Source organism: Leptonychotes weddellii, chromosome 7 (genome assembly GCF_054177405.1).
Source record: "Leptonychotes weddellii isolate Sample4059 chromosome 7, ASM5417740v2, whole genome shotgun sequence".
NCBI classification, from domain to species: Eukaryota; Metazoa; Chordata; class Mammalia; order Carnivora; family Phocidae; genus Leptonychotes; species Leptonychotes weddellii.
The window spans coordinates 63521311-63541169 of record NC_138375.1 but is presented as its reverse complement, the minus strand read 5'-3'; the positions used below and the strand labels follow the sequence as shown (position 1 = coordinate 63541169).

Genomic DNA, 19859 nt, shown 5'->3' with positions numbered 1-19859 from the left:
AAAGTGGTCGCTTTTCTGTTCAGAGAATTGTTGCTATTCCTTTCTTCGATCTCCTGTTGAGTTTGTAGGTGTTCAGAATGGTTTGATCCCTATCCAGCTGAATTCCTGAGAGGAGACGAAATCCAGGTCTCCTACTCCTCCGCCATCTTGCTCCGCCCCCCAACATTACTGAATTTATTAGTTCTAACCATTTTTTGATGGCGTCTTTTGGATTTTCTGTGTATAATATGTCATCTGCAAATAGTGACAGTTTTACTTCTCCATTTCTGTTTGGAGTACCTTTTATTTCTTTGTCTTTCATAATTGCTCTGGCTAGGACTTGTAATACTGTGCTGGATAAAAATGGCAAAAGTGGACATCCTTATCTTACTCCTGATCTTATAGGAAAAAGTTTCAGCTTTTCACCATTGAATATGATACTGGCTATGGACTTGTCGTATATGGCCTTTATTATGTTGAGATACATTTCCTCTATACCCACTTTGTTGAAAGTTTTTAATCATAAATGGATATTGAATTTTGTAATGCTTTTTCCACACTTACTGAGATAATCATATTTTTTTCATTCTATTATGTGATGTCTCATGTTGATTGATTTGCATATGTTGAACCATTCCTTGCATCCCAGCTATAAATCCCACTTGATCATGGTGAATGATCCTTCACATGTCTTAAATATGCTACCTTTTATACACTTAATATCACGTACCTCTTTTGCCTTTTATACATTGTCTTTAATACCAACTACATTCTTAAAAGCAAAAAGGAAACTACATGGTGTGAGATTTTAACAGTAGTGGTAAAGTAAAAGAAGTTGAGACCTTGTGGGGGAAAAATTGTGAGGCACCCTATCAGAGAGTCAGTTGTCACAAAGGATTATTCCAAGATAAATTGTATTTAGGGCACAGGATCACTTGTAATAAAATTTTTGTTAGATTTTCATACTGTTTTGATTTCCCCTTACTATATAAATTAACTCGTAAATTCATTCTACTTTGGCCATTTAACCAGAAGGCCTTAAAAAAAAAGTACCTTAACTTAAGGTAAAATAAAATATTCTGTAGCATCAATAATTACTGCATTCAGAATAATTTTTTAAAATTATATACATGTCTTATTATTGGGAATTACTTGCAAAAAGCAGACTGCAGAATTTAAATTTTCACCAACATTCTTTCCATTTACAACTCATTTAAAAAGAGTATCAATTTGTTATGGACCATTTACATTTTAAGAACTTTTGGAAACTCTCTGTCCTTTAACCTAATTGAAGCAGACCACTTACTCTGGGCCATCCATCAGGGAGATACTCCTGGTTTCCTGGCCTTTTCCGGACAGCCCAAGGGTTCATTTTCATTACTTATATTCCTTCCCCTTTTATCTAGTTTTACTGCCTTGTCATTAATCTACTTATTTGACTTTCCTTCCTCTGGGGCCAGTAATCATTATGTGTATCATTTGGGTCACTAACAACAAAAACAGCCAAACAGAAATAAAAGAATAATGGCAAAGAATGGATATCACACAGCTAACATTATTATTGTGGACTTAAAAAAAAAAAAAAAAACTTTTACAAATTTGACAAATAAAAAGGCTTTATTTTATGTAAGATTTCCAAATTTGTTATCTGATTAGTTTTTCATAATCATAAATAATCTGTTGTACCCTATATAGTACTTAAGTATTACTATAATTTCTATTTCATAGAGGAGGAAATTATGGCTCATAAAGGTTATTTAGTATAAATTTATAATTCAAAATAATTTCTGAAATAAACTAGCCAGTACCAGTTTCAGCTATCACCAGTACCCCAAGGGGTTGTAAAAGTCCAAGCGTGGGCCCAAAAAGTTATTGGAGAGTGTTTCAGAGTGATCCAACAGCTATGTGAGGAATATCCAGAGTATAGAATACAAAAGGAGCAAATACAGATGTATACTACTAGTGACATCCCTCTTCCCCTCATGTTACATAGCAGTTAAGGTCTCGAGGATACGTCTGTGGGATCTACAAACTATCACAGCAATAATAATATTAAAAATAATGCTTGTGGAGATACTGGTGGTTAGTAGTTCATTGTTAACCAGTTCAAAAGGTAACAAGTTCATTGTTAACCAGAACTTTTTCCCCCCTCTCCTCATTGTTAAGAAGGTCATCAGAATCTTCATGACTAACTTAATGTTGCATTATTTATAGATTCCCATCTCTGAGTAATTTCTCTACCTCTCTCTTAAAATGACTAGTCATTGTCTGACTTCCAGTTTCTTCTTTTTTTCCTCATTCATTTTGGATAGATTTGGAGAATTGAGCTAGCTCATACTGATGTCCTTTTTTCTTAGGCTTCCGTCAAGAATGGGGAGTGTACCTCTGACTGGGTCTGTTTACTAATTCCCCTTCTTTAACATCATCCAGGCATGAGAATAAGATGGTGATAAACTGCTTTAGAGTAGAAAACTGTTGTAGAAACTCGTTGTACATTCAGGAAATATTTACCAATTCACTCTTACATGATGGACATAGTTAAACTCTAGGTATATGAAAGATCATAAACTTTTTACCTTCTAGGAGTTGGCCTCTGGGAGTTTACATCTGGAAAATGTTGCCACCAACAGATACACATAGAAGATCCACATTATTTTCTCATATTTGAGTACTGTCAAAGTTGATTCCTATATAAATTATTTAATCCACAAGAGAAGATAACTATAAATTGGATTTTGAAATACAGCTACCTGGTAAATCTTTCTGTCAAAATTCTTATCCATTCTCTGGGATGAAAGGAAGACAACAAAGTGAAATAACATTCACTTTTTTCCTTGTTCCCATGTATCTACAGACTATATTTGAGATCCAAAATCTTATAGCCACACCCACCAAGTTGAATATCAGATTGAGTGAATGATGGTGGAGGTGGGGGGTTGGTTTAAAGATAAATTTCTATAAAATGTACTTGTCTGTTTTGTTCCAGTAGTGGTAGAAGAAGACTAAGAAGAGCAGATATTTACCAGAACCTATTTTATCTTAGTTGGTTAGGACAGACCTATTCAAAACCAACTTAATATTCAAAACCATCCTAACCACTGCTACACCTAGGAGGAAGGCAGGAGAGAAGAAATAATCCATAACAGTGAAGAACAACTTCTACAAGGGGTGATAAATATAAAAAAAAACAAAAAAACAAAACACCCTCTGTCTAGGAAAGTGGAAAGAGATTGGGAAGTTGTTGAAGGTTTTTTTAACATATGGTATCTCCAGATTGGTGCTCTGGAGTATGGATCGAAACATACATTCTTTCATCCTAAGTGCTGACTACATGTCTTATAGTGAGTGCAGCACCGGACCATATTTTCTGAATGAATGAATTGCAAAACATGGTGGTAATTTTCTTTTCTTTTTCTTTTTTTCCTAACATTAATAAAATATTTCTCTCTGTATATACAGTTGGGTGTCAGATAAACAGTTGTAGAAGGAAGACTGATCAGTGTAGATACTAGAACCCGCATGAAAGATTCTGGCTTGAGGGCACTGTGGCCAGGCAAGAAAATGATACCCAAAAAAGGTTATAATTACCTCAAAGAAATGTATTCAGTGTCATGTCAGATGAGATCCTGCAAATTTTTAGGGTCCCTTTCCCCCATGTAAACTGCCCTGCAGTTTGCTTTCAGATACTAAAGCTGAGCCATGGGCAGCTCTACAGCTCGCTCTCATCCTGACCTCAGTTCTAGACTAAATGCTAACATGTGCTCTTGGAATCATTTCTGGCATGTTAGGAGTTACTTAAAAGGATTCATTTCCTTTTGCCAGTCTACCCACGTTATTTGAATGAATTGTGATCGCACTATGGTCTACATTTAAGATAGTAAGTTTTTTAGTTTAATGAATCTACCTTTAAAAAATAAATCAATTATTTTTTATTTTAGGTAAAATGAAAAAGTGTAATAAGGTAAAAGGAGGACACTGTTATTGAATGCATTTTTTTCTCTCCGCTTACTCATTAAGCTTGTATTCATGTCATGAAATGAAAATATCTGATAAGAAATGACTGACAATAACTTAAAAAGAATGGCATTGTAATCTAAATTCTTCTGATAGTCTCTCTGTGGCATTTAACCCATCATTTTAATGAAAACAGTTTTAATTGTGTATTTGTACATGGTCTTGTACAAAAATGACTTACCTACTAGGCTGTAACTTCTGGGAATTGATGATAGAAGACCCAGGATACTGCATGTGAATGGCTGTGAAAGGTCATGTAGATAATAACTTAATAAAAAAACTGTATAAACAGTTAATGAAATGTTTACTGTTTGTAAAATAAAGTTACATGGGTTGTGAAGGGAGAGATGTATTACTCATTTTGGGTTGATGATATTGGTAAAAGCCATCTTCTGTTGAATGAGGAAGGAAGATACTCAAGGATTTTAAGTCTGAATAATGGGAGTGAATTAGCTGGCAAACTGTAAGGCAGGATTATTCCATTTTCTTGCTAGAGTTTGAGATCTAAGAAAAAAGTTCTTACTAATCCAGAAGTGAATAATTTGGGCTGAAGCAGTAACAGTAAAGGCTAAATGGCAGAGGCACAGAAGAGGATTATAAACTGGACATGCAGAATGGAGTACGTTAGTAAACACATCATTATTCTCAGATGGTTTGAATCAGGTAGGCCAGAAATGATAGCACTGGTTATTGGGGAGGGGAGGGTTGAGAATGGGGAGAACTGAAGAAGAGCTCCAGCTTTACCAATAGGTCATACACATAGGTAACAGTGCTACAGTCCTCATGGAGAGAGATGGTATTGGGCAGTAAGAGGGGAGGACTCCTACAGTTAACACATGAATGCAGGCAAAGTGTCCAGAGTAGAGCATATTAAGATTGGGAACCAGGAGATGGTGACCAAATAATCCCCACAGTCCCACTTTCTGCTGGACTGACCTTCTGAGTCTACATTCGACCTTAGAGGTCATTCTAGACCAACCTCTCTATTTAATGGATGAAATCCAGAGAAATTGAGCACCTTACCTAACTTCCTACAACTAATTACTGACCAAGTTGGGATGAAAAGGCCTTCTGCAAATTTATATAGTGAAACCCTATTAAAGTTAATCTTAAAACATATAGAAACTCTTTTATTTTTCCTTAGATAACTAGAATTTTACTGCATGCAGGGTTCTTATCTCTTTCCTGAAAATACTTGTCCTAAGAAAAACATTTAAGACTAAATTACTTTAATGTATCTTTTTCCCACTTAGATTTAAGAACATTCAGCATAATTGGGAGCTTCTTCCTTATGATCTGAATTAGGAAAAATATCTGTTGATGGTCATATTTTCTTATGCTTCCAGAGGATCATAATTGTTTCTAGCACAGACTTAACATTCTACTAGAAAAACTCCAAATAAGGCATTAATGTTTATTTCATATCCTAAATGAATTTTAAAGAAAGAGATTTTTCAATAATATGGTGAACCTGATTTAGCTTTTCCTTCTAAGCAGTTACTTAGGAGAAAACTTTAGTATTCATCAGTGGTAGTGCCAATTTAGCCCCAAAATTTCAGCAAGATAAAAATAGAAACAAATACAAACAGAAATTTGAATCTTGGTTCTATGGATGTTTACTTCTCAAGAGCTCTTTTTTTCTTTTAATTTATTCTATTCCTTTAAAAATAAGTATAGATGCTCCTTCTTTGTTTTCCTCTGTTGAAATCCTGCTTCATCCTTCAAAGCCTTAACCTACCTTCTGAATCCTTGTCCAATACTACACGTCAGATTTCATTGCATGTTTATGAACCATTACAAGGTATTCTTGATGCATCTGTTTAGCTATTATTTCACCATTATGTTACTTATAGTTTATTTCTGATATTTCTATCTTATTGGATTGAGAACAACAGGAAGATAGAAAATATATTTTCATTTTTAGTAGGCCTTCAGCGATTTACCTGGAATTCTCTGAAATTGAATTAAGCATATATATATATATATATATATATATATATAATAAGCCTGCATATATATATCAGAGGCATGCATATATATTTGTAGCATGATATATATATGTCTTATTTTTTCTACTGTATATATCAGTCTTACTTTTTTCTACTCTCAAATTCTTTGAACATTATTCTTTCTTGTATCCTTTCTAGATAGAACTCTCTGCTTCTGCCTGATGTATCACAAGAGACTTGCTGTGAGGTGGCTGGCAGAAAAGCTTAATTAACTGTCACTTGAGAGGTTACCCACTGGGCAGTCGGCCAGGAACCCCCCATGGCTCCCTCTCATGTGGAAGATTTTAGTGTTCCTCACTGTCATATGTGCCCCACTTAACATACAACAAATGCTTGCTCTTTCAGGACACAATCACTGCTCTATACTTGGAAAGCTGCTGTAGCCAAGAAAATTCTCATACATGGGTTGGAAACCCAGTACTGCCCCTTTGTAGTATATTCTTAGGAAAGTCTGCTAATACTTATAGTGTTATTAAGAGGGTTCACTGAGACAATGCCTATGACAGTGCATAGTCATAAGCTATTAAATACATGAAAGATGATTTTATTATTATTTAAAAAAATTATTTATTTTGAGAGAGAGCGTGTGAGCAGTGGGGAGGGGCAGAGGGAGGAGGAGAGAGAGAGAATCTCAAGCAGACTCCTGGCTGAGCGCAGAGCCCCACACAGGGCTTGACCTCACAGCCCTGAGGTCATGACCTGAGCTGAAACCAAGAGTCAGCTGCTCAACTGACTAAGCCTCCCAGGTGCCCCCTGAAAGATGATTTTAATATTAAACTCCTCTACCAAGGGTTTTACTTCTTAGGGAAGGGGAATATTTTTCCTGATTCTCATTGAAATCCCAGTGTTGTGGGCTAAGTACTACTTGTAATAAGATATTGCCAAATAATTCTATTTGCTGTACTTTCTTAGAATGTCAACAGTCTTATTATAATATATTTACCTAAGATAGATCAAGTTAAGGATTTAATTGGCTAGAAAAGTCAGTCCATACTAGGAAATTTTAATACCTCTATTTTTTTTTTATCTAATATGGGAACTCATTTATTTTATCATTGACTATTCCTCTTTGTGGAAATAAATCAGACTCATCACCTTGTCCTTTTTAATTTTTTTAAGGATTTTATTTATTTATTTACTTATTTGAGAGAATGAGCGAGAGAGCGAGCATGAGCTGGGGAGGACCAGAGGGAGAGGGAGAAGCAGACTCCCTGCTGGGCAGGGAGCCCCATGCGGGGCTCCATCCCAGGACTCCAGGATCATGACCTGAGCTGAAGGCAGATGCTTAACCAACTGAGCCACCCAAGCACCCCTGTACTTTTTTATTCTAAATGCTAAATAACATAGCTTTGTGTACTAAGCAAAAGCAGGAGTTAAATTCTCCTGAAGCAAATATTTGAAGTTAGAAAGATAGTATAAACCTATACATTAGGATTTCTCTTAGTGTGTTTTTTTAAGATTTATTTATTTGTTTGAGAGAGAGCGCACACATGGTGGGGGCAGGTGTGGGTGGCAGGGGCATAGGGAGAGAGAAACTTGAGCAGACTCTGTGCTGAGCAGGGAGCCCAACGCCGGGCTTGATCTCGGGACCCCGAGTTCACAACCTGAGCCGAAACCAAGAGTCGGATGCTTAACCAACTTTGCCATCCAGGTTCCCCTCTCTTAGTGTTTTTGAAGAAATAATTTAGACATGGTATCCTAGCACACTTAAAAACAAAACCTTACTTGAAACCTGAAATTATACAGAAAATAATCAACTTCTTACTACATAAAGAAGGCTCTTCACATATTTGAAAGCAGTTTGATACTGCCTTAAATGGTTTTTTCAGGATATCACAGCAATTTCACTTAATATTTTTATACTATATGTAGCATACCTTTTATGTCTTTATCCAAATTCTTGATAAGTATTTAAAAAAAAAAAAAGGATTAAGCCTGCAATTCCAAGTCATTTGTACCTCTGATAACTTCCTCATAGATCTCCATCAAACCTTAAATCAATATTCCATGGGTATCATTCTTCAGCCTACAAATCCACTTAACTATAATTCTGTCCAGCCTACTTCATCTCCATTTTAACCACAGGATTATAATGATGGGTCAAATGGCTTGCTGAAATCTTGTTGCATTATATTTATGGCCTTCCTCTGATCTATTGTTTTTATAGTACAAAAAAAGTCTAGTAAGCTTTCTATTAAAGTATGTTGAGATATACTCTTCATTGATCTCTTGCATTCCTGTTTGTCTTAGTGGGTATGTTAAGAATGCAAGTCCCTGAGTGATCTTTACCTGAGCCATTTCTCAGGGATGTGTTTGTAGTGAGCAACTTTGAGGAATGAGGTAATGTTTCTGAGACAAAGAGCAGACTTGCTCACTGCCTGGTGTAAAACGGAAGCTTTCAAACTCAGAGTTCCTCTTCTGTAATGTATCTTACTCTGTGTGCAGGCATTCCATCTGGGCTTATCCACAACAGCCCCATTTGGGGCTGTGAATAATAGTTTTTCATCTCTGACCCATGAAGAAACAACAGGCTAACTTATTAGCTTATAAGTAGGGTAAAATCCTAGATCACGCAAAATAATACATATGGAGGAGTACACTGATCATAAGTATACAGCTCAAATTATCACAAAATATACACACCATTTTCCTGACTTATACAATAGATTAATTTTGCATGTTTTTGAACTTGGCATAAATGGAATCAAACCTTATATATTCTTTTGGTCTAGTATTTTTCTCCAGCATCATGTTTATAAGATTCATCTATATTTTGGTTGCAGGAATTCATTAATTTTCATTCCCAAATGTTATTCCATTGTGTGAATACAACACTATTTTTCTGTTCTACCATTTATGGACATTTTTGTTGCTTCCAGTTTGGAGCTACTATGAATAATGTTGCTTTGAATATTCTTACATATGTTTTTTGGTGCACATGTCTGTCAGATATATCTACCTGGAGTTAAACAGGTTATAGTATATACATATGTTTAGCGTTAGTAGAAAGTGCCAAAAACGTTTCCATGGTGGTTGCACCAACGTAAACCCACATTAACAGTATGTGAGCATCTCAGTTACTCTCATCCTTGCCAAAATGAGGTATGGTCAGTTTTGTAACTATAGCTATTCTGGTAGGTATAAAGCACCAAGATATTGTGGGGTTTTTTTGTTTTTTAAAGATTTTACTTATTTATTTGAGAGAGAGCACAAGAGTGAGTGACAGAGCATGAGCGGGGCGGGGAGGGGGGCAGAGAGAGAGAGAGAGAGAAGCAGACTCCCCACTGAGCAGGGAGGATAATAACTTAAGCCGAAGGCAAACGCTTAACTGACTGAGCCACCCAGGCACCCCAAAATATTGTGGTTTTAATTAGCTTTTTTAAATGACTAATTATGTTGAACATATTTGCATATACTTCTTGGTTCTTTGAATAGGCTTTTCTGTGAAGTGACTTGTTCAAGACTTTTTTTCCTGTTACTCTTAGCTTGTCTTTTTCATATTAGTTTGTAGGAGTTCTGTATGTATCTGCATACAATTACTTTGTTCACTGCATGCATTATAAATGTTTTCTTTTACAGTATGGTTTACTTTTTCACTACCTTAATGTTGTCTTTGGATGAACAGAATTTCCAAGTTTTAATGTAATGGAATTTATCCATCTTTTCCTTTAGGAGTTACAGCTTTATGTGTCCTATCCCTATGGGCATATTTGTCTGTGTTATTTTCTAGAAGCTTTAGTTTTATCTTACATTTGGACATATGATTTACCTGGAATCAGTTTTTTCATCCATAGTATTGCATGCATCAGCATATATTCCTTTTTATTTCTGAGTATCATTCCATTGTATAAATATGCAGCTATCTGTTCATTTGAGTTTTCTCCAGTTTGGGGCTGTTACGGATGACAGTGCCATAAATACATTTGTACAGATCTTTTTATAACCATGTTTTCATTTCTTTTAGGTAAATACATAGTAGTACAATTGCTAGTTCATACTATAGATGTAAGTTTAATTTTATTAGAAACTGTCGGTTTTCCAAAGTGGTTATAGCATTTAACACATCTACCAACAGTATATGAGAGTTTCAGTTATTCTACAACTTTGTTAGCATTTGGTGTTGTCAGGCTTTTTAATTTTAGCCATTGTAGTATGTGTGAAGTGATACCTCATTGTGGTTTTCGTTTGCATATCCTAATCATAAACAACATTGAACTCTTTGCATGTGCTTAAGCCTGTATATTTCTTTTGATGTTTATCTTGCCCATTTTTATTGTGTTGTTTATCTTTTTGTTACTAAATTGCAGGAGTTCTTTCTATAACCTGAAATAAAGCCAGTTTTGAAAGTTTAGGCGATCTCTTGCTTAAAAATGTGGATACACTTAACACTGCTGAACTGTAGACCTAAGAATAGTAAAGTTGCTACATTTGGTTATGTGTTGTTTTTAACCACATTTTTTTTTTTTTAATTTAAGGAGAAAGCCAGATCTATGACTTACCTATTATTCACTTTTATAATGTCTTTTGATAAGCAAAAGTTTTATTTGGTTTTAATTTGGGTGCAGTCCATTTTAATTTGCTTTGTTTTCCTTTATGGTTACTGCTTTTTGAGTTCTAAGAAATCTTCTCCTATATCTCCTATATTAAGATATTTTCCTACATTTCCTTCTAGGAGCTCTATACCTGAGTTCTAGAAGTCATTTGAATTAATTTTGTTTATGGTGTGAGGTAGAGATTGAACTTCTGTTTTCCCATCAATTGTCTAGCTCTTTCACTACCAGTTCTTTACAAGAATTTCCTTTCCCCATTGAATTGCTTGGTGTCTATGTGGTAAATAAGTCGGACACATAGAGTGTGTTTGTTTCTGGGCTCTTTTCTGTCTCATTGATCTACTTGGTTATCCTGAAGCCAAAACACTTCCCTGACTACAACTTTATAGTAGTACTACTTCTCTTCCCAATTTGCTCTTTCTCAACATTTTTCTTTATTTTAGATCTTTTGCATTTCCATGAAAAATTTAGAAGCAGCTTGTAAAATTCAACCAAAAAAGCCTGCTTGGAATTTGGTTGAGATTTCATTCATTCTGTTGATCAATTTGAGGAGAATTAACTCTTAACACTCAATATTAATCTTCCATTTTATGGACTTGATGTTGTTACATTTGATTTGCACTTCTTTAATTTCTCTTAGCAATGTTTCATAGTTATCAGTATAAAATGTGTAACATACCCCTTTTTAAAATTTTTTCTAAGTATTTTGTTGGTGGTGGTGGATTTTTTTATGCTTTTACAAAGGATATTTTTCTAATTTTGGACTATCTCTTGATTCAGCCAATACAGTTCAAGGTGAATTAGAGTTAAGATAACCCCAGGTGGATGAAATTATCAAGAACGACTTCAGAAAAGAAAAATCTGTCATAGAGAGAACCACTTGTACAAAGACATGTGGTTCACATAATTAATCAAGTTTTATGGTTAGTAAGTCACAAAGTCAGAAGAGATTCTGCTATAGGCTCCCTTAGATTTCTGATGAGTGATTTAAAAATTTGTATACTTTGTTCCTTGATGAGTGAGGATGGCAGTTAGGATTTGACATGAAAGTATTTGGAAGAATTTGGAATCCTTGTGCACTTGCTGATGTGATTATAAACTGGTGTAGCCACTATGGAAAATGGTATGGAGAGTCTTCAAAAATTAAAAATGGAACTCCAGTGTGATCCAGCAATTCATCTTCTGTGCATATATCCAAAAGAATTGAAAACAGGATCTTAAAGAGATCCTGCACACCCATGTTCATTGCAGCATTATTCACAGTAGCCTAGAGGTCAAAACAGCCTACCTGTCCATCAGTGGGTGGATGGATTAAGAAAATGTGCCATATACGTATAATGGAATGTTTTTCAGCCTTAAATAGGAAGGGAATCCTGTCCTATTCTGCAACATGGTTGAAACTTCAGGACATTAAAGTAAGTGAAGTAAGTCAGCCACAGAAAGACAAATACTGTATAATTCCACTCACATGAGGTTTTTAAAGTACTCAAAGTCACAGAAACAAAGTAGAATGGTGGTTGCCAGGGGCTGCTGGCAGAGGGAAACGGGGAGTTGGTCAATGAGTATAGAATTTCAGTCATGAAAGATGAAAAAGTTCTAGAGATCTGTTGTATAACACTGCGAGTAGAGTTAACAATATACTCTACACTTAAAGTTGTTAAGAGGTAAGTTTACGGTATGTGTTTTTTACCACAACTTTTTTTTTAATTAGCATATAATGTATTATTTGTTTCAGGGGTACAGGTCTGTGATTCATCAGTCTTACACAATTCACAGCGCTCACCATAGTACATACCCTCCCCAATGTCTATCATCCAACCACCCCATCCCTCCCAACCCCCACCACTCCAGCAACCTCAGTTTGTTTCCTGAGATTAAGAGTCTCTTATGGTTTGTCTCCCTCTCTTGTTTCATCTTGTTTCATTTTTCCCTCCCTTCCCCTTGTGATCCTCCGTCTTGTTTCTCAAATTCCTCCTATCAGTGAGATCATATGATACTTGTCTTTCTCTGATTATTTTGCTTAGCATAATACCCTCTAGTTCCACCCACATCATTGCAAATGGCAAGATTTCATTTTTTGATGGCTGCGTAATATTCCTGTGTGTGTGTGTGTGTGTGTGTGTGTGTGTGTGTGTGTGTGTGTGTATACACACCACATCTTTATCCATTCATCTGTCGATGGACATCTGGGCTCTTTCCATAGTTTGGCTATTGTGGACATTGCTGCTATAAACATCGGGGTGCACGTACCCCTTCGGATCACTACATTTGTATCTTTGGGGTAAATACCCAGTAGTGCAATTGCTGGGTTGTAAGGTAGCTCTATTTTCAACTTTTTGAGGAATCTCCATACTGTTTTCCAGAGTACCACAACCTTTTAAAAAGTGAAAAAGGATTTATTCTGACTTTTTTCTTAACACTGACATTTCCAGCTCTTTGCTGCAGTGTGTTCTTTAAAAGTATATTTTAAAGTAATATTTTTGTAATCTGATAGAAAGTTTCATAATTGGTGAATGTATTTGTGCTCTAAACCTTTGCATAAATTAAATTCTAACTATAACCAACAAAAACTGTGTAAATATGAACATGTAAATATACATTTCTGATCATTTTAAATAATATTATGTAATAGGTCTTACAAAATCGTCATTGATAGCACTGATTTGGAGACCTTACTGTCCCTAAAATATCTAGCCTATGATAAATTCAGCTTCTAAAAATATTTTTAGCTTTTATAAACCTATTTCTCCTATTAAATTTAAATGTATTTTTGCATGTGTCTTTTTATCCCACATCTCTTTAAAAATCTATCTAAGGAAGCATGAATTGATGCCTTCTTTTTTTTCTCTGCAAGTTTTCCTATAGCAGATAAAGGCATCAAAACAAGCATTCCACTGATTTTTTTTTAAATGCCATTGTAGCATCTAAGTATTTGTAGTGTGTTCCAGGAGGCTTTAGAGCTAACGTATTCTATACCTGATTTTCCTGTCCATTCTTGTCTTTACACTCTACATCAAAGACAGCTTTGAGAGACAGAGGAAGCCACAAAATGGAAAAGTGAGTAGTTTGGCATTGAGAGAGACAGACAGTGGAACTTCTTTGCCTTGGTGACAGTGTGTTGTGGGTGGAAAGGTGGCAGGGGATTCACGATCCCACTGTATGTATTTGTGTGTGTGTATGTTTGTAAGTCTTAGGAATAAAATTAGTTGGTGAATCTACCTCTCTAGCTTCCTCCTTGAGCATTAGAACATGTCACTATTGAGCTCTGTTGCAATAAACACATAGTAAAAAGTAAAATCTTGGTTGAAAGTAGACAAAGCAACCATAGGAATCATTTAAATGAAAGGGACTACAGCTGTATGGAATACTGAGCAATAAATATTTTAAAACAAGAGTTGGCACACTTTTTCTATAAAGAGCCAGATAGTAAAATGTTTAGGCTTTGAGGGCCATACAATCTCTATTGCAACTCTGCTGTCATAGCATGAAAGCATTTATAGATAATATGTAAGGAATGAATGTGGTAGTTTTCCAGTAAAGCTTTATTTAAAAAAACAAAAAACAAAAACAAGCAAAAAGCTGGTTTTGTCCTCCAGAGAGAGTTTGCAAACACTTACCCTAGAATTTTAATAGTATCACCAAAATCACCACCATAAAATAAAAGGTAAATTGAGCTCCCTCCTCCGTAATGTGAAAAAGCTGATTATGTCCCAAGGGCCTTCTAGTACTGACATTCTGAGAGTTTGTGAAAGTTGACTCTGGCATCTATTGTGGCAATTCATATAATGTCTGGCAAGATTACAGCTGGTGCTCCTTGAACCAGCAAGTTAAACATACTGTGAAATGTACTCGTTTATTTCATAGAACTGTTACCATGATTGCTATTGAGTTATGTTCTCAAAGAGCACCTGCAAAGGAGAATGCAAAAGGTTCCCACTATTCTGCAGTGTTAGCAGAACATGGCTATTAAGGAACTTTGTTGGAAAAGACTGATGTCATGTATTAACCCAAACTGGGAAAACCATACTCATCTCTGCATTTGGCCTAGCTGAATGATGTTACTTAGGTAGCAAGCTGTTCTGTAAGTGCTGCTTTAAAAAGAAAATGGAATCAGGAGAGCTAGTGTATTCTTGTAGTCATTTTCAGTTATTCATTTTTTCATCTTACTCATCTTCGCAAACTGACCCATTTCTAGCTTATTACTGAGTCTGTTCAGATCTAGTGCTTTAGTCTTCACTTGGATAGTTCTTAATATAAGCCCTCAGCACCTCGACTGACAACTAGAGCATCCTCCTGGCTAATCTCCTTCTGTGCTGTCCATCCCCCCTGAGTATACCTTATATGCAGCATTTTCTTCTTTAAGAACGTGTTTTGGCTTATCTCCTATTATATAAAGTCTATTCTGTATTGGGGCGCCTGGGTGGCTCAGTCAGTTAAAGAGTCTGTCTTCGGCTTAGGTCATGATCCCAGGGTCCTCAGATCGAGCTCCGCATCGGGCTCCCTGCCTAGCTTCTCCCTCTCCTTCTGCCCCTCCCCCTGTTCCTGATCTCTCTCTCTCAAATAAATAAAATCTTTAAAAAATAATAAAAAATAAAATCTTTTCTGTGTTTCACAGAGAACAGGTTGTATCACCATTCAATGTTTATGATTATCATACATATTTTTCCCCTTATTTTTGATGGTCCAGCTAACTCTCATCACTACAGGTTAACTCTCATCACTACAGGTTAAAGAGAAAAAGTTGATTTTTTTAAAAATAAAAACTGAACAATGGCAGAAATGGGGCCTCCAAAATAGCTCCCTACAACTTAATAGTTGCTTTGTTATCCTATTTAAATTTCCAAGTGAACACAATTAAACCAAACTTGTCAGGAATAAATTTATATCCTAAAAAACAAGGGTAATGAATTATGTATTTTATATATCACTAGGGACTGAGATCTCTTAAACTTTGAAGTTATTTGAAGATAAATTAAGATCTCTACATGATTCAGTGACAAGAAGTCATTAGCGGTATAGCCCTGATGATCCCTTTTCTCCAATAACAAATTGATAAATTAGTGTTCTTATTTATATAATAATCTCTCTGAGTTTGTTGAATATGATCAGTTCCTCACCATCCCATGAATACTGAAAGAACAGGTAAGATCAAATTTCCGCAGCATAGAGTAAGAAATCTTTTGAGAAAGTACTGTTGAGAATAACAGCCTTCTATCCTCCTACTAAAAGTTGGCTGCAAGCAATAAGAAGCACTATTTATTGTTTCCTACTTGTTCCAGACATTTAATATATATTACCTTTTAAAATTCTCAATCTTCTAATACAAATATCTATCCATTAGGAACCTTTGTGTTGGTAGTACAGAAGATGTATTAAAAATTACAGAGATTTGGGGCGCCTGGGTGGCTCAGTCCTTTAAGTGTCTGACTCTTGGTTTCAGCTCAGGTCATGATCTCAGGGTCTTGAGATCAAGCCCCACGCGGGCTCCGCACTCAGCAGGAGCTCTGCTTGAGGCTCTCTGCCTCTCCCCCAGTCATGGGTATGCTCTCTCTCTCTCTCAAAAGATATTTTAAAAAAAAAAAATTTTATTAGTTCACTTAACTGAAGAATCTAGAAGGAAGTCACTGTTGAGGCAGTGTTTGATCCAGTGGCTCAAACATATCGCCAGAAACCATTCTCTTTCCTTCTCTATTTTCTGCTTTCCATGATGATTGCTTCACCCCTAGTCTGCCAGTCCTCATGATGCTACATGCTATCTTGTGTACTTCCAGTGGCAGAGAATGCTTCTTTCCTGGTGCGTCTCTCAAAAACCAAAGTTTCTTTCCCCTCTTAAGCATCTCCTTATATCTCAGTGGCCCAAATTAAGCCATGTGCCTATCCCTGAACCAGTCACTTGGGCAGGGGAATGGGCTTCATTCATTGCGTGAAGCCAATCTAGGGCCACCTTTCTTGTTGAGGGGGAGGTGAATACTTTCCAAAATGGGAGAAGGGCAGGAATTTGAGGCGAGTAAGGGAAAATAGATACGTGACAAACAACCTGTCTTCTTTAGATGCAAAATAGCTTGAGCAAAAATAAGAAGTAGGAGTAGTATTGTGTGTATGACTTTCTAGGCAGGGGCTTAGTGTTTTAGATACATTTTAGTCTTCAAAACCATCTTGAGAAATAAATGGAATTAATCCTTGTTTTAAAGAAGTTTAGAAAGATTAGGGATGCCTGGGTGGCTCATTTGGTTAAGCGTCTGCCTTCGGCTCAGGTCGTGATCTTGGGGCCCTGGGATCGAGCCCCGCATTGGGCTCCCTGCTCAGTGGGGGATCTGCTTCTCCCTCTCCTTCTGCCCTCCCCCCGCATTTGTGCTCTCTCTCTCTCTCTCAAATAAGTAAATACAAAAAAAAAGAAATTAACTTACCCGAGGCCACATAGGTAATTGGACCTAGGTCAGTCTGACTTCAGTATCCATGCTCTTTTCATGATGTCATGCTATCTCCCTAGTAAACTAAAAATTGACTATAAAAGCATATTAAGTATCGTCTTAGAAATCTATCACTGGTGAAGAATTCTAGAAAATAATCCATCCTGTTTTGGTTTAATGTACAATGTACCTATATAGAAATAATCCTTGTTGAGACAGATTTACAAAACGGGAATTAATATCTTGTTTTGCCCACTTTGAACACCAAGATCCTTATGATAGTGGTCAGGTATGGTACATGCACATATACATACATGCGTACACATATAAACATATGTGTTGTATATATGATCGTGTATATCACAAATTCTAAGAGAGGTTCTTTAACTTGGCACTTAATGAAAGTGGCAGGGGAATGAGTTCAAAGGAAGAGACACTATCCTCTACAATAACTGACAGTGAATACTAAAAACTCTGTCATCTGATGTCACTCTCCAATTGTTCTTCACTTAATGGTAATAATCAAGTATTGTGCCTAGGGGAACATTTCTGGCCCAGTCTGAATTATTTCCTGGGTAACCTACTGCTAGTCTCATACTCTGTCCCCTGGGGAGTTTACTTCTTGCTTCTGGGTTCTTACTGCTTGCACTTGCCCAAGGCTCAGGCTTTCAGTACTGAATCACAATTATTTAACTTTTATTGAAGTCTTTGCTTCTCTGCAGTGTTCTGCAAGAAGCTGACTAGGGCTGTGGGGTGGTGCAGCTTTCCTCCTTTACTTAAGATCATTCTGTCTGTGTCTTGAATAACTAACTATGAGTTGGAAATAAATTTAAAATTTACTTTAATAATTTAATGATTTCAAGCAAGAAATTTCTCTAAGGCAGAAATATTGTTGGATTAACTAAGAGGCAGTCAGACAATCCTTCGTCTGTATCTTTGGCTTGTCTCAGTATTTGGAAATAGCTATATGTCATTCTACTTTCTAGTGCTTTACCTTTATTGACCTGGCTTCACTTTTCAGGCAGTTTGTAATTCTATTTAAATGTTGTCTTTTCTTTATTATATTATGCATTTGTTGTTTTACAGTTTTATCTACCAGGGATTGCTTCTTTGCAAATCATTTTTTTAAAAGATACAGTTTTTAAGACATTAGTGTTAAGAAGCATCTATCAAAATGAGCTTACTCTTAAATGCGCTAAGTTTTATTGATGGAATTTAAAGAATTTTATGGCACCCATCGGTGCCATTGATAAGAAATGTAATATCCTTTTCTCAACACTGTTTTAACATTTGACAAGTACTTGAAAAGCAAAGTTCTCACCACTGGAGAGGGACTAGGGAAGAAATGTAAAAAGTAATGAAAATGATTCTTGTCTTCATGGGAAGCTTAGAAGCTGCAAGAAGAGATACACATTGTTTTTACTCACTCATTCAAGAGATGTTTATTGAGGTATTATTACATGCTAGACACAGTGTGGTAACCTCTGAAATTATAATAATGAGCAGCAGAGGTACAATTCTTTTCCTAGGGTTTACCATTTGGGGCAGGGGTTAAGGGGTAAAGGAGGATTCACTGAAGGAGTAAATTTTAAAAAAGAACAGGAGGCAGATGGAAAAGTGCTGAATATGAGCTAACTTTGGAAAGAAATATTAGGATTTCACAGAACACTGAGGTTATGTCATAGGCTGCTTTAAATCAAATTCCAGAAAAGCTCTTTTCATTTGAAAACTATTCCAAAGCTTAAACAAAATGCTATGTGGTTTCAAGACCAGTAGTCTGAACTTTTTCTGAAATAGGCGCCAACATATATCTAACAAAGAATTAATATATATGAATATTGGACCAAGTAATAACTTGAACTAAATATTGATTTCAAGTCCACTTAATTGGTATACCTATTAAAGTAGAGAAATCAGTGGTTAATTTTGGTGTTTACTGTTGCTTGAGTGTGTTTTGTTCAGAAAATTAAGTTAAGCTTGATGGAGACTGTTTCAATAATCTTCCTAGTAATTGAATGCATTTGATATTCTCTTTAAAAGAACAGAAAAAAGAAATTATCTGACACCGTTAAGATTATTTTTAAGCATATAGCTGTTGATTTTGTAAATGGCCCACCTAAATTTGCCTAACACTTGATTTGTGAATAAGAGAAGTTAGAGAAAGATAACATTATAAGTAGAGTTAGGCAAGAGTTTATTTTCCAGGTACTCTCATTAAAGAAAAAGCCATTAAGTCTTCAGCTCTAGAGTTGTTCTATTTAAGGAAGCCTGGATCCCTGGTGAAGAGGATTACAAAATTCAGGAAATGGCAATTAAAATGCTAATCCCTCTTGCAAAATTCTGGTTTAGAATCTGAGGGCCTAATAGAAAGTGGGAATGATTGTTTTGAGAGAACATTCATTCTAATATATTTAACTTTTTAAAAAAATACAATTACACTCTACACTAACAAGGAAGAATAATCAAGCCTTCTTATAGCCTTTAATGCGATGTGAAGAATGAATGCACAGTTGAAGGTCGACAGTATTTTAATATGGTCGTGACGGGTGATAGATGGCTCTTCAGCTTTGGCAATAGTGCTTCTAAAAAAACTGAATTGTGAATTTCATTTAATTTTATTCAATTTAAAATGGATATGATTGAGTTACTAGAAAATTTTAAACATGTGTGAAACAGCGTAGGCCTATGAATATTCTGTTTCAACCATAAATTTATGAAATCTAAATAAGATCAAATATTTGAAATGTCCCACAAAATGTAAAATAAACAACATATTTTGAAGACTTAGGATGATAAAATGTAAAATATTTCCACTATAATTTTGTAATGATACATACTGGTATAATATATTTTGGATATATTGGGCTACAGAAAAAATATATTATTAAAATGAATTT

The 19859-nt window shown here is 35.6% G+C and overlaps 1 protein-coding gene across 1 annotated transcript in view; it reads left to right on the top strand.

The window, feature by feature from the left end:
* Positions 1 to 19859, top strand: part of FER (FER tyrosine kinase) — a 387502-nt gene that overhangs the window by 260778 nt on the left and 106865 nt on the right. The gene's annotated exons all lie outside the window — the stretch shown is intronic.